The sequence below is a fragment of the Pan troglodytes genome, chromosome 22 (assembly GCF_028858775.2).
Source record: "Pan troglodytes isolate AG18354 chromosome 22, NHGRI_mPanTro3-v2.0_pri, whole genome shotgun sequence".
Lineage (NCBI taxonomy): Eukaryota > Metazoa > Chordata > Mammalia > Primates > Hominidae > Pan > Pan troglodytes.
Window position 1 is genome coordinate 14,865,699 of NC_072420.2, and position 13,936 is coordinate 14,879,634.

The following is a 13,936-nucleotide window of genomic DNA, read 5'->3' on the forward strand; positions in this document are numbered from 1 at the left end:
CTCAAGACCTTGTGGCATGCATTTGTCACTACATGCGTAACTTACTATGGACAGAGGATCACAGAAATTTTGAATATAATTTCCCACATGACAGGAGATTAAATAGACCACACTGGAAGAAGGCAAGAAGCAGCTAGTTCTCTGGAGTACCAAAAAGTAAACTTCAGCCAGTTCTGGAAGCAGATAAATAGCAGGAAATATACTTTCAGATGGGCTACTTTCTCAATAGTTCTTGCTTGCAAGAGCTCTAGGGAAAGTATGAGTTACTGGGTAACAATGTAATAGAAAAGGGGCCAGCCTTGGGAAAAATTGCAGTGGAAGAAAATCAGTGTCTCCTCATTTACATCTTTCTTTCTCCTCTTCCTTTGTAATGCTACCTTTCTTGGGGTATTCTTTCCCCTAGAATACCCTGCCTGTCACCCCACAACAACCTGCTCTTGAGACTGCATTTCTAATACCTATAATGAGATGTTATGTCAATGCCTCATCTCTCAGTGTGTGTATAGACATATTAAGCTTTCTCTCTATGCTGTGTTTTCTCATGCAGGAATATCAGATATTAATGAACCAGTAAAGAGGATGCTGGGGTGCAGAAGAGCTTTCCCAGTGTCCCGGGAGCCATTCTACACAGCATCCTACAGCATGACTATGGATCTGCTGTGCTTAGTTTCTTTACTTGTGAAAACAGAGTAATAGTAGCACCTACCTCACAGGATTGTTCTGAAGATTAGAGGGGTTTTTTCATGGAAAGCTCTAGAGCAGTGCTTGAGACATGGTAAGTGCTCAACATGTGTTCATTATTATTATCATTATCAATATTTGATGTAAAAGCCTTTCTGAAAGAAATCACACAAGAACATGATCAGTTAAAAAATACATATGAATGAAAGTATGTTTGGTGCTGACACAACACAGACTGGCATAATGGTTAGAAACATAGAGTTTGGAAGTCAACCATCTGTGCTCAAAGCCTAGTGTCACCACATGGCCATTGTGGGACACTGGGGCTCAGATTTCTGTGGGGAAAAGAAAGAGAGATCAGATTGTTACTGTGTCTGTGTAGAAAGAAGTAGACATAGGAGACTCCATTTTGTTCTGTACTAAGAAAAATTCTTCTGCCTTGAGATGCTGTTAATCTGACACCCTACCCCCAACCCCGTGCTCTCTGAAACATGTGCTGTGTCCACTCAGGGTTAAATGGATTAAGGGCTGTGCAAGATGGGCTTTGTTAAACAGATGCTTGAAGGCAGCATGCTCGTTAAGAGTCATCACCACTCCCTAATCTCAAGTACCCAGGGACACAAACACTGCAGAAGGCTGCAGGGACCTCTGCCTAGGAAAGCCAGGTATTGTCCAAGGTTTCTCCCCATGTGATAGTCTGAAATATGGCCTTGTGGGAAGGGAAAGGCCTGACCATCCCCCAGCTCGACACCCATAAAGGGTCTGTGCTGAGGAGGATTAGCAAAAGAGGAAGGAATGCCTCTTTGCAGTTGAGACAAGAGGAAGGCATCTGTCTCCTGCCCATCCCTGGGCAATGGAATGTCTCGGTATAAAACCTGATTGTATGTTCCATCTACTGAGATAGGGGAAAACCGCCTTAGGGCTGGAGGTGGGACATACGGGCAACAATACTGCTCTGTAAGGCATTGAGATGTTTATGTGTATGCATATCTAAAGCACAGCACTTAATTCTTTACCTTGTCTATGATGCAGAGACCTTTGTTCACGTGTTTATCTGCTGACCTTCTCTCCACTATTATCCTGTGACCCTGCCACAACCCCCTCTCTGAGAAACACCCAAGAATGATCAATAAATACTAAGAGAACTCAGAGGCTGGCAGGATCCTCCGTATGCTGAACGCTGGTCCCCTGGGCCCCCTTATTTCTTTCTCTATACTTTGTCTCTGTGTCTTTTTCTTTTCCAAGTCTCTCATTCCACCTAACGAGAAACATCCACAGGTGTGGAGGGGCAACCCAGCCCTTCAGATTTCTAGCCTGAAAAACGGAGGAACAATGTCTGTCATATAAACTTGCTGTAAATATAAAACCAGCTAAGAAATGTAAAATACTCAACAGTGTCTGACACGAAATAAACACCCAATTAATGGTAGCAGCAAGAAAAGAGCCCTCTTCAACCAACATCTTACCTTCAGAAATTGGTTAAGAAGAAATGAGTGCTTGGGAACCTTCCTGTTAGAGCTGGGGAACACAAATAACCCCAAGATATGACCCAACTGGGAAATGAGGAACCAGAGTCAGCAGGTCTCAGGACTCGAGAACATGTCATAGATCTGGGGCCAAGGGGACTTCCCAATACCCCAGTCCTGAATTAGCCAGATGTGCCTTTCAGTCCTTGGCTGAGCTGGACTGAGGCCTCCTCCAAAGGGAGAAATAAATGTGCATCCTGAAGAGAGCTGACTCTGAAAGAGAGAGAAACCCACAGAGGCTGAGTTTCACCAGCACAACTACTTCCAAGCACATTCCTCAGGTAAGTCATTTCTCTTCCCAAGGGGAGGATTGAATGAGTTTATGGTGAGAGGCTGAAAGCTTTTCTCCTTTATTTTCCCTCATGGGAGAGGAGTGGAAGTACTATGTTCTCTGTGGGAATCTGCAGACTATGGATGTTTCCCCCAACAGTTGGCATTGACTGATTTATCTGCATGTCTCTCTATCCACATCTTCTATATGAAGAATCTAAGTGGGAATAGCCTCCAAAGTACTCTGATAGTACCAAAGCACTATTCTAGTTTTGTATAATTTTTAAGTCTCTTCTTCAAATTTTTTTTTTGCAGACCCCATCCTAGACACAGCATACCAGAGTCTCCAAAGGGCTAAGCTCAAGAATCTATTCTGAAGCTCCCAACAGGAGTCTTATATAGCCAGGCAGGCAATGATCATATTTGGGGACCATTAGAAATAATATAATGCATATACTCTGAACTTCAAATTTTTAATATTCTCGTTTTCTGCTCAGTAAGCTCAATTTCAATGCAGTTCACAGTTTCTCATATCCACCATGGCATTCTGCCAAGGAACTACAACTTGTATTCTCTAAACCCAACTGTTCTAAGAATGCTGGGTTGCTTATCAACTTCTAACGTACCTTGCTTAAACTTTCCTCTCTCGATGTGTCCCTGACTGAACTGCAGAAGACAGAACAACTGTACTAGCCATCTCTTTCTGCATATCCCATGTCTCCACAGAGGCCATGGTGTCTTCACAAAGCTAACTGCAACGATTTTCGCAGGTGATATTTTCCCTTCATGATTTTCCATTTTCTACTTGAGCATTAAAATATCAGGAAGAAAAAGAAGATATAACCATATAGCAGTTGGTAAAATAAGATATCTGCCCCAGCACAGCCCATACTAAGTATTCAGAATTTACAGTTATATTAGATAACTACAAATTAGATAACTATTAACATAGTTATATTAGATAAGTAAAATTTTCTCATCTTCAAGAACTAAAAAATTAACTGTTTTAAGTGATATTCAAAAAAGGAAGATACTCACTCACATCAACCCAATTAAAACCACATTTTCTATAGCTGGATGTAACAATCTTAATCCAAATCATTCAAAAAAGTTGTTTAACATTCTTTTTTTTTAAATTATACTTTAAGTTTTAGGGTACATGTGCACAATGTGCAGGTTAGTTACATATGTATACATGTGCCATGCTGGTGTGCTGCACCCATTAACTCGTCATTTAGCATTAGGTATATCTCCTAATGCTATCCCTCCCCCCTCCCCCCACCCCACAACAGTCCCCAGAGGGTGATGTTCCCCTTCCTGTGTCCATGTGTTCTCATTGTTCAATTCCCACCTATGAATGAGAACATGCGGTGTTTGGTTTTTTGTCCTTGTGATAGTTTACTGAGAACGATGATTTCCAATTTCATCCATGTCCCTACAAAGGACATGAACTTATCATTTTTTATGGCTGCATAGTATTCTATGGTGTATATGTGCCACATTTTCTTAATCCAGTCTATCATTGTTGGACATTTGGGTTGGTTCCAAGTCTTTGCTACTGTGAATAGTGTCACAATAAACATACGTGTGCATGTGTCTTTATAACAGCATGATTTATAGTCCTTTGGGTATATACCCAGTATTGGGATGGCTGGGTCAAATGGTATTTCTAGTTCTAGATCCCTGAGGAATCGCCACACTGACTTCCACAATGGTTGAACTAGTTTACAGTCCCACCAACAGTGTAAAAGTGTTCCTATTTCTCCACATCCTCTCCTGCACCTGTTGTTTCCTGACTTTTTAATGATCGCCATTCTAACTGGTGTGAGATGGTATCTCATTGTGGTTTTGATTTGCATTTCTGTGATAGCCAGTGATGATGAGCATTTTTTCATGTGTCTTTTGTCTGCATAAATGTCTTCTTTTGAGAAGTGTCTGTTCATATCCTTTGCCCACTTTTTGATGGGGTTGTTTGTTTTTTTCTTGTAAATTTGTTTGAGTTCATTGTTAACTTTCTTAAAGTAAGGCTCTAGACATTTGCTTCTTTACAAGTATCTTGCAAAGCCATTATGAGGTAGAAGAAAAGTTTAAATGCACCACATTTTTCTACTCCATCGTAACTAAAATTACTACTCACAGGATGTGTATAGCTTCTGAATTTTGGTCCATCACATTTTCCACCATCAAATGAGTATACCCTTAAGGTTCTCACTTTATCATCAGCATAATATATTTTGCTTCCAGAATACCCAGTAAAGCTGAAATTTTTCATTTAAAGTGATAAAAAAAATTCCCCAAATATCTACTTAACAATCTTAGATCTGAGTTTTGGCAAGACAGTTTAATGTATACACAATGAAAACACCACATTTCTCACTCTCTCTCACACATGCACAGATTAAAACCCCAAAGTTTTCACTATATTTCCTCTTTCTTATACAGTTCAATTTTTAACATGCAGCTTAGTTATAGTCTAAAAACAATTTTAAACATGATTGTCATAAAAATATTTTAAAACAGACATGAAATGTATAAAGGCAGACATAGATCATCCATGGTTACATCTGTTACATTTCTTTAGAAACAGAACTGTTTCTTCTCCTGTAAACAAACTTTTTTTTCCACACATTTAAAGCGAGATCAGTGCTGACATAAAATTATCGCTCTACTCACAGCCTTGTCTAGAGCCTTACTTTAAGAAAGTTAAAGTTTGCACTGTGCTTGAGATACATTTTCTTCATCTTCACAGCCCCAGCACTCTTACTTGAGAGTATGAGTCAACAGAAGTTTGCAGGCTAAAACCATTCAATAATATTTTCACCAATACTGGAATGGTAGTAAGTAACATTACAAAACATCAGAGGCCAAAAATGTTTCTTTGTTGGAGCCCAAGATTTTAATTTATTCTTCATTACCTGAAAATACTGCTCATTTAACCTCTTTGGGAAAAAAAATATTCCGGAGATGAGTAATTCCTTCATTAATGCTTCACCCAAGACGATTCCTTCACACTTATCCTCCAATGCTTTGCTGTTTTCATCCCTTTGATGTAGCAGGCATCAAGAATCACCTTTCCTTTGGTCATCTGGCATAATGATCTCTTATGGTTTTTGCTAGTTGTTTGACAAATATTTTGTAAATTTTTCCAAGGTATGTATGCACTGTTTTTTGTAGTTCCAGTTCTAAAGGTTTTATTAGGGAATGAATGTTGTCATCTTAAAAGAACGATTTCTCAGTGCTTCATAAACAGCTCTAAATGCTGGTTGCTTCTCATCATGGTAAACACCTCTGTTCCCTGAAGAATCAAGATTCCTTCTTCTGCTTCTTGGCAACTGCTTCCATATAGACAATGATCTGGATGATAATTCCATTGACACGGAAAGGCAAAAAGACTTTCTGGATTATGAAAAAACATGATATCCAACAAATCTTGATTGCCCATGTAAATCTTGATTGCCTATGTAATGTTTAGTTTGTATTCTTTAAGCCATGTCATAAGTATATCTCCTCATTGTAGTCACACAGTTTGTCATATCATTCTTGAAATACTTCCTTCTCATTCGAGTCATATTCGTCAGCATAATTCCAGGGTTTACTCCAGTTTTTCCACAGTATGGTTGCCTAGCAAAGCGACTATACCACCTTATTTGAGGTTCCTTGTGTTCTGAGGCCACTGGAGCAATTTATGTGGAATTAAATTTCTTTAGTAAAGAACAAATATGATCAACTGGTCGTAAAAAAGGCTATTAGTGTGGGAGTCAACTTCTTTCAGGAATAACGGCAAGAACAATCTCTGCGGACCACATGGTTTAAAGAGTTTTTCCATGCTGCTGCATTCTCACTTGGAAAGGTTATGGGGTATATTGTATAATTAAATATTTGCAGAAATGACCCCTGTCACGTCTTCCTTTAAAGCTATAATGTAGCTGATCTTCAGCAAAAACCTGGAATTGAAGAGCTTTGATCCTGAAAAATGATAGCTGACTTCAACGTGGTCATAGTTTCTTCCAGTCTTTCATCACAGGCAACTACAGCTAGATGCATTTTCTCAACAGGCTGTATTTTCAGACGACACCTGTCCCACCCACCAGGATGCACAGCAGGACCAGCGCTGCCCGCGCCTCTCACGGCACCGCATCCGCCTCCTGCCAGCCAGGAAGCCACTGAGGCCTGCTGCTTCCCGCCACCACCGCCTGCTGCTTCCTCCAGGGACATGGGGAGCTGGCTGAAGGCGTAAAGGAGCGAGCAGAAGCCGCAGGCCAGACACAGCGCCACCACGTGCGGGTAGCGCCGCATCGCCCCAGCCGTGTACCTTGGTCTCCGTCTCCGCCGCGCCCGCCTGGTGAACTGGAGCACAGGGACCATAGTTCTGGAAATTTATCCTTTTTCTCTCCATGGATTCAGCAGCAGTGTCTAAAAGAAAAAAATTCATCAATCAATCATTTATGTATATTTTAATATAAAGGTAAAACACTGCGAACCAGTGGAACTGGATAGAAAGTAATTCAGTTTTACAGAACACATCTGTTTTTCAGGCTCTTTTATTAAATATAAAAGAGCCATATATATTTCTGTGGAATTCCCCTTTTACTTAAGAATTCATTATCAGCGAATTAGTTTAAGGAGGCTGTTTTGTTAGAGGCTGTGGTTGCATTCAAAAATTGGAATAGGAACAATGACTTGTAAAAATTCAACATTTTATTTATTTTTGAGATGGAGTCTCGCTCTGTCACCCAGGCTGTAGTGCAGTGGCGCGATCTCGGCTCACTGCAACCTCAGCCTCCCGGGTTTAAGGAATTCTCTGCTTCAGCCTCCTGAATAGCTGGGATTACAGGCGCATGCCACCAAGCCCAGCTAATTTTCTTTGTATTTTTAGTAGAGACGAAGTTTCACCACCTTGGCCAGGCTGGTCTTGAGCTCCTGACCTCGTGATCAGCCCACCTCAGCCTTCAAAAGTGCTGGGATTATAGGCGTGAGCCGCCGCGCCCGGCCGGAAGTTCTTTCTTCTTAAAAGGATTATAAATATAATTCCCACTGGCATGACACTTTTACTAATATAAGTTGACTTTTTGCTTCAAATAACCCATTCGTACATCTAAATTAATTTCGCTTAGTATGTGTGTGTGCATGTGTGTGTGTGGATGTGTGTGTGTGTGTGGATGTGTGGATGTAAATCACAGTAAAGGGTAAAGGGAAGATGGAAAAAAGGGAGATGGACTAACATTTTTCACACATTTTTTAAATACACAAAAGATATGTAGTAAAAACAATGGTGTGGTGAAAACAAAATCTTGCAAACTACAAAAAAGACAGTCCCCGGTCCCGTGTGGTCCCGTCCCGCCACGGGGCCAGCCAGCTGTAAGCTCCACGCAGTTCAACAAGGGCCCCTCCTACAGGCTCTTGGCGGACGTCCAGAACCGGTTCCTGTCCAAATATGACTCCCAGAAGGAGGTAGAGCTCCGCAGCTGGATCTAGGGACTCACTGGCCTCTCCATCGGCCCGACTTCCAGAAGGGCCTGAAGGACGGGATTATCTTATGGACACTCATGAACAAACTGCAGCCGGGCTCAGTCCCCAAAAATCAACCGCTTCAGTGTAGAACTGGTACCAGCTAGAAAGCCTCTCCAACCTCCTCAAGGCCATGGTCAGCTACAGCATGAACCCCGTGGACCTATTTGAGACCAACGACCTGTTTGAGAGTGGGAACGTGAGGCAGGTGCAGGTGTCTCTTCTAGCCCTGGCAGGGAAGGCCAAGACTAAGGGGCTGCAGAGCGAGGTGGACATCGGTGAGGAGTACTCAGAGAAGCAGGAGGGGAACTTCGACGATGCCACCATGAAGGCTGGCCAGTGCGTCATCGGGCTGCAGATTACCAACAAACGCGCCAGCCAGTCAGGCACGACTGTGTACGGCAGAGCACGAGGAGGCATCTCTATGACCCCAAGAACAACATCCTGCCCCCCATGGACCACTCGACCATCAGCCTCCAGATGGGTACAAGCAAGTGCGCCAGCCAGGTGGGCATGGCGGCTCCTGGGACCCGGTGGCACATCTACGACACGAAGCTGGGAATCACAAGTATGACAACTCTTCCATGACCCTGAAGATGGGCTACACGCTGGGCGCCAACCAGAGCAGCCAGGTCTTCAGCCTGGGCCGACAGATGTATGACCCCAAGTACTGCCTGGGAGCACAGTGGCCCACGGGGCTCCCTCAGGTGCAGGCGACTGCCCGGGGCCAGTGGAGGCCCCTGAATATCTCCCTTACTACCAAGAGGAGACCAGCTACTGAGGCTCCCAGCACGCTCTCTCCCCACATGGTCTCCCTGTCTGGGTGTTTGGGTTTTTCTGTGTTTTCATCTTTTTTTTTTTTTTTAACCTGTTCAGTGCTACCAGTCAACGGAGCGTCTGTGAGTAGCAGCGTGGGATCAGGCAGCAGGGTTTTTTTTCCCCGTTGCTTTCGTTCCTTTGCAGGACTGAGCCACCGGGCTGTGGGGGAAGGGATCAAGGCCGTATCCCGATGCGTGTAGGGTGAGGGTCCCCGCTGGCGCGTCCAGGCTGTGGGCCTAGCTGTGCTGGGGAGACGAGACCTGGGCATGGAGGGAACCGGTCCCCGAAGGTTTCCCATTGCCTCGCCTCTTCCCCCTTTTGTCAGCCGATCAGTTTGTGGTTTCTGTACCCGCAAAAGTTTCAAGAAGTATTAACAAAAGAAAAAAAAAATTTTTCCCCCAGGAATGGGGCAGGGACAGTGGGTGCTGGGAAATCAGTCCCTTGGGACAGGGGTCCAGGCCAGGATGCTAAAATATCTCAGGCTCCTGAGTGGCTGGATTTCCCTAGGACCCTCAGACCAACAGACCTCAGACCCTCAGACCTACGCTGGGGCCCGGTGAGGAAACAGGCCCGTACAAGGTAGTGGAATTCTCCGTTGTTAGTGTTAAGCCTGACCCCTCTCCATACTAGTCCCCTTACCCCCGTGGCCCTCAGTAGGGTTTTTTTGTTTGTTTTTGTTTTTGTTTTTTTGAGATGGAGTCTCACTTTGTCTCTCAGGCTGAAGCACAGTGGAGTAATCTCGCCTCACTGCACCAGCCTCCCATGCTCAAGCGATCCTCCTGCCTCAGCCTCCAGAGTAGCTAGGACTACAGGCCTGTGCCACCACACCTGGCTAATTTTTTGTATTTTTAGTAGAGACGGGATTTCACCATGTTGGCCAGGTTGATCTGGAACTCTTGCCCTCATGTGATCTGCCTGCCTCGTCCTCCCAAAGTGTTGGGATGACAGGTGTGAGCCACCACGCCCAGCCCCTCAGTAGGTTTTAAGGAGCCCCAGCCCTCCTTCTCCCCTTCCGGGCCTGACCAGGTATACTGCTGTATCTCCCCCCACCACACGCCCTGCCAAGTACTGCACAGGGCCCCCCACCCAGGGACCCCGGATCATGAGATAATGTGAAATACCAACTGTGGACCAAACACAATAAAACCTCTGTTTTTAAGAAGAAAATGAAAAGACTTAAAATTTGCATTTTAGGACTTTATATATATTATTAAATATATATTAAATATAAACGTTATACAATTTAGCGCCTTTATCTCCCAGTCTCTGGGAGAGGTTAGGAATTTAACTTTCTTAAGCCTCAATTAGTAAATACATCTGGCCTAGCCACATTGATCAACCTCTCTCCTAACATCATCCTGTAAATTTCAGAAGCTCATGCAAAACTCTCCCACCTTTTGTTACAACAGATATGTCAACTGATACAATTATACAACAATTGTATAAGATAATATTAGATTTAATCTCACAATCACACTCAGCTGGATTACTAACCCTTCTCCTACATCTTGCTCACCTAAATTTATCTACATTTTCTATGAATTGAATAGCTTAGAAATGTATGTCATCTGTGTATTATAGTGTAAGTTATTGTAATACAGAAATATGGACTTTCTTTAACTCCCTTTTACTGCCTAGGAAATACCAATTTTTTTTGAGCATGGCAAGTGTTTCCAAGCATTCAGAAGTGCAGAATGAGGTCTGCTTGTCATCCTCTCAGTCTCAGCTCCTCTCCCTCCTTCATCTCTCTGTTTCATTGATGAGTATAGAAGATCAGTGATTGTTATATGAAATGAAAACTGATGGAACTAAGGTGTTGATTTGATTATCCAACCGACCATTTATTGAGCGTCCATTACAAGTTAAATTGTGTTCTGGAGAACAGCTCAGGAAATGAATGCTTGACATTGATGTACACAATAGAAATACAAACATACCATTAAAAAATCAGACCTCTTATGACAATCCAGATTCTCATGTAAGTTTTGTGAAGCTCTTTCAAGATGAGAATGTAAAATTTCAAAAAAAAAATCATTTTAACAAGTCCTTCTTGAGACAGAAAAGTGGAATTAGAAGATCATATATGGTTGTTTCACTAGCTCAAATCTTAAGTACAGTTTTTAGTCAATTGACAGCCATATAATTCTTAGTTTTGTATACTGATATTCATTAGAAATTATAAACTTTAAAAAATATTCCTGTCTCATTCTACTAATCAATTTAAAATTTTCATTCATTTGGTTATATTTCTTCATTTTACCTGGTCTTTAATACTTCTTTCCTGCCCAGCATTAAGCTTAATTAATGTCTAATTTGCTTACTTGGTTTAGTTACTTTTGGCCATGTTCAATACACTTCTTATGAAGCAGGCATGTAGGAGTGTTTACAAGTTTATGGTTCTCAGTCTTCCAAATCCCTGATGGCAGCACCCCAACAGACACACACCACAATATAAACACATACACACACACACACCCATGCACACTCATACTCACCCACCTACATGCAGACACACACACACACCCATACTCACCCACCTACACACAGAAACACACCCCCCCACACACTTCAGTGGATAAACACAGAAAACACTCTACAGGCAAAGACATCATACATCAGGGATCTCTTAATGCACTACACACTTCTGTAAATTATCAGGACTGCTCAATTGAGGTGAGTCTACAGAGATTTCAAAGGCTATTTGAGTGCTAAGCTATCTAACTAGTGGTTGGAGACTATTTAAATAGTGCATTAAACACAACTCTTGAGGCTCTGAAGAATTTCTGTGCTTTCCAATGAACCAGGAGTTACAAGGTCCTGAAAACCACAAGCTTGTTATATACTTTAATAGATAAAGCAAAGCTGATATTAATGTGAATATACTTTATATTTACTTCCATTCATGTTAATTTTTCTTTGCCTGTAATACACATTTGTATATAACTGGAAATAAAAAACATCTTAGGAAAAAGAAAACAAAAAATGAAATTTCCCTGATTACACTGTGCCTTGGTTCAGTAACCCTGCACTGCACGTATAGACTATAAATGGGTGTCTTGGGGAGCCACTTTGGTATTTCATTTTAATAGCTCAGCCTGGAGAATATATTTGTGAGTGGATCACATATTACAACTGATTTAAATTTTGACCCATAGAGAAATAAGTTTTCAAAAATATATCTGAAGCCTGGATACTGAAAAATATTTATCATCATAGAATAATAAAAGGCTAGCCATTAGTTACTCAGAAATTGTTCAATAACTCTAAGAAAACTTAGACATAAAGAGTTATGAGTGAGTATAGTTAATCATTAATGTTTGTAAAAATTAATGCTGTCATTTATGTTTGGGAATAAAAAACTAGAAATATAACTTTATTTGATAGAGATAAATGATAGATATAAAGTTTACATAAAGCAAGAGAATAATAATAGGTGTGTAAAAATATTGTTTTATAGATAAGATTTTATGATGAAATTGTGTTGAACAACATGAATCAAACATGTTTTGCATACTACATCTGAAGTTACAATGTCACAGCCTTTTAAGTATTTCATTAACTTCAAAATGTAACTTATCGCTGAAACAATCTGATTTAATGAATTGGGATAATGGGTAATGATTGGTGTAAGCTGAAAGCAATACTATACTTTTAAAGTTATATCTCTTTGTGTATTAATACAAACACCAGAGAAGATGGTCAATAAATTAATTACTGTACAATGTCTATCATAATACTTAAACCTGGAAAAAATCATTAAATGCTTAGTGAATAGAATTGGTGAATTGCTTCCATTTTATACAATTTTCTGTTCATTTTAGGGCTTACCAAAACTTACAGCTGTAAGGCCCAATTATTTACCCCTTCAAATAAAGCAAGATTCCAAGAATAAGTGTGAATGTTTTGTTTTGTTTTTCACTGAAATATTCTGGTCTGTAGCTACTCCAAATCACACTAATCTTTCTAGAGTCTGGTATAGGTCCTGGTCTCAAGGCCACTGTTACCACCATCACCATCTTTTGTGCCTCAAGGTTGAGCCATCCTAACTTACCTGCGTGGAACCGGAAAAGTCCCATTTCATGATACTTTAAGCAACCCAGATGTCTCTTTCACTGAAAGTGGTATTCTTCCTGTGTTTTTTCTTTCCAGCAAGTGATGTCGACCTCTACCTACACCTGACATCTCAGTGTAATTCTTGACATTTTCTTCTTCACATTTCCATTTTCAATCACCAAGTGTTGTCAGATTTTACCTTCTCTCTTTTTCTTGAATGAATTTTTCTCTTTCTGTCTTCATTGCCATCATGGATTCCACCCCATCACTCTCTCACCTGGGCTACGGTGAGCACCTCTAAAGTGCTCTCCCTGATTCTCTCTCCAAAAATGTTTCTGTGCTTTATCCAAAATGACTTACTTGAAATGTAAACACAATTTACATTGTAAATTGCTTGGCTTAAAAATTCCCAAAGACTTCACATTGGTACTAGGAGTCCAATCAAGTGTCAAAAAATGGGTTCAAGCAGTACAAAATTTGTTTCTTTTCTCTCTCCCCCATCTTGTGGCATGAACATTATTGAGCTAAATGATTCAGATATATTATTTCTTGCCTTCTGGACTTTGGTCTTCTTATTCATATGCTTTTCCCACTACCATCCCAGATTTATATAATTAGCTCTTACTTTTATTTTAGTTTGCTCTTCATCTTCCCCACCAAGAGAAGCCTTACCTGATATCCCTAAATATGAAAGGCTTTCATAACAGTGCATAGCTTTTCTCTGTTACTTATAATATTGTTTTTAAATTTTTATATTTTTGTTACTATTAATAATAAATAAATCTGAGCATGCTCTTTGATAAGAAGTCTAATAAAATTTTGGTGCAATTAGTAATTCAGTACATAATTGTTTTCTATAAGCCATGATTCTAGAGATTGAGGGGAAAATGCAGTAGTAATCTCTCCCAAGTGGAAGGACAAATAGCCAAGCAATATTGACCTACCCATTCATCTCTCAAAAACAGGGTTAAGATATTGATTCTCCTGTTTTCAGGATGAAGAAGGGACAGGGAGTTTCTTGCTGGTTATTTTCTCAACTCACTCTTTTTATGGAAAAAGTAATTAATCTGATAAATGAC

The 13,936-nt window shown here is 40.9% G+C and overlaps 2 pseudogenes; one reads left to right on the forward strand and one right to left on the reverse strand.

Annotated features, from left to right (window-relative positions):
- Positions 1 to 5,543: 5,543 nt before the first annotated feature.
- Positions 5,544 to 6,773, reverse strand: LOC100613394 (glucoside xylosyltransferase 1-like; annotated as a pseudogene).
- A 98-nt stretch (positions 6,774 to 6,871) lies between these two features.
- On the forward strand, positions 6,872 to 8,766 carry LOC474067 (calponin-2-like; annotated as a pseudogene).
- Positions 8,767 to 13,936: the final 5,170 nt, after the last annotated feature.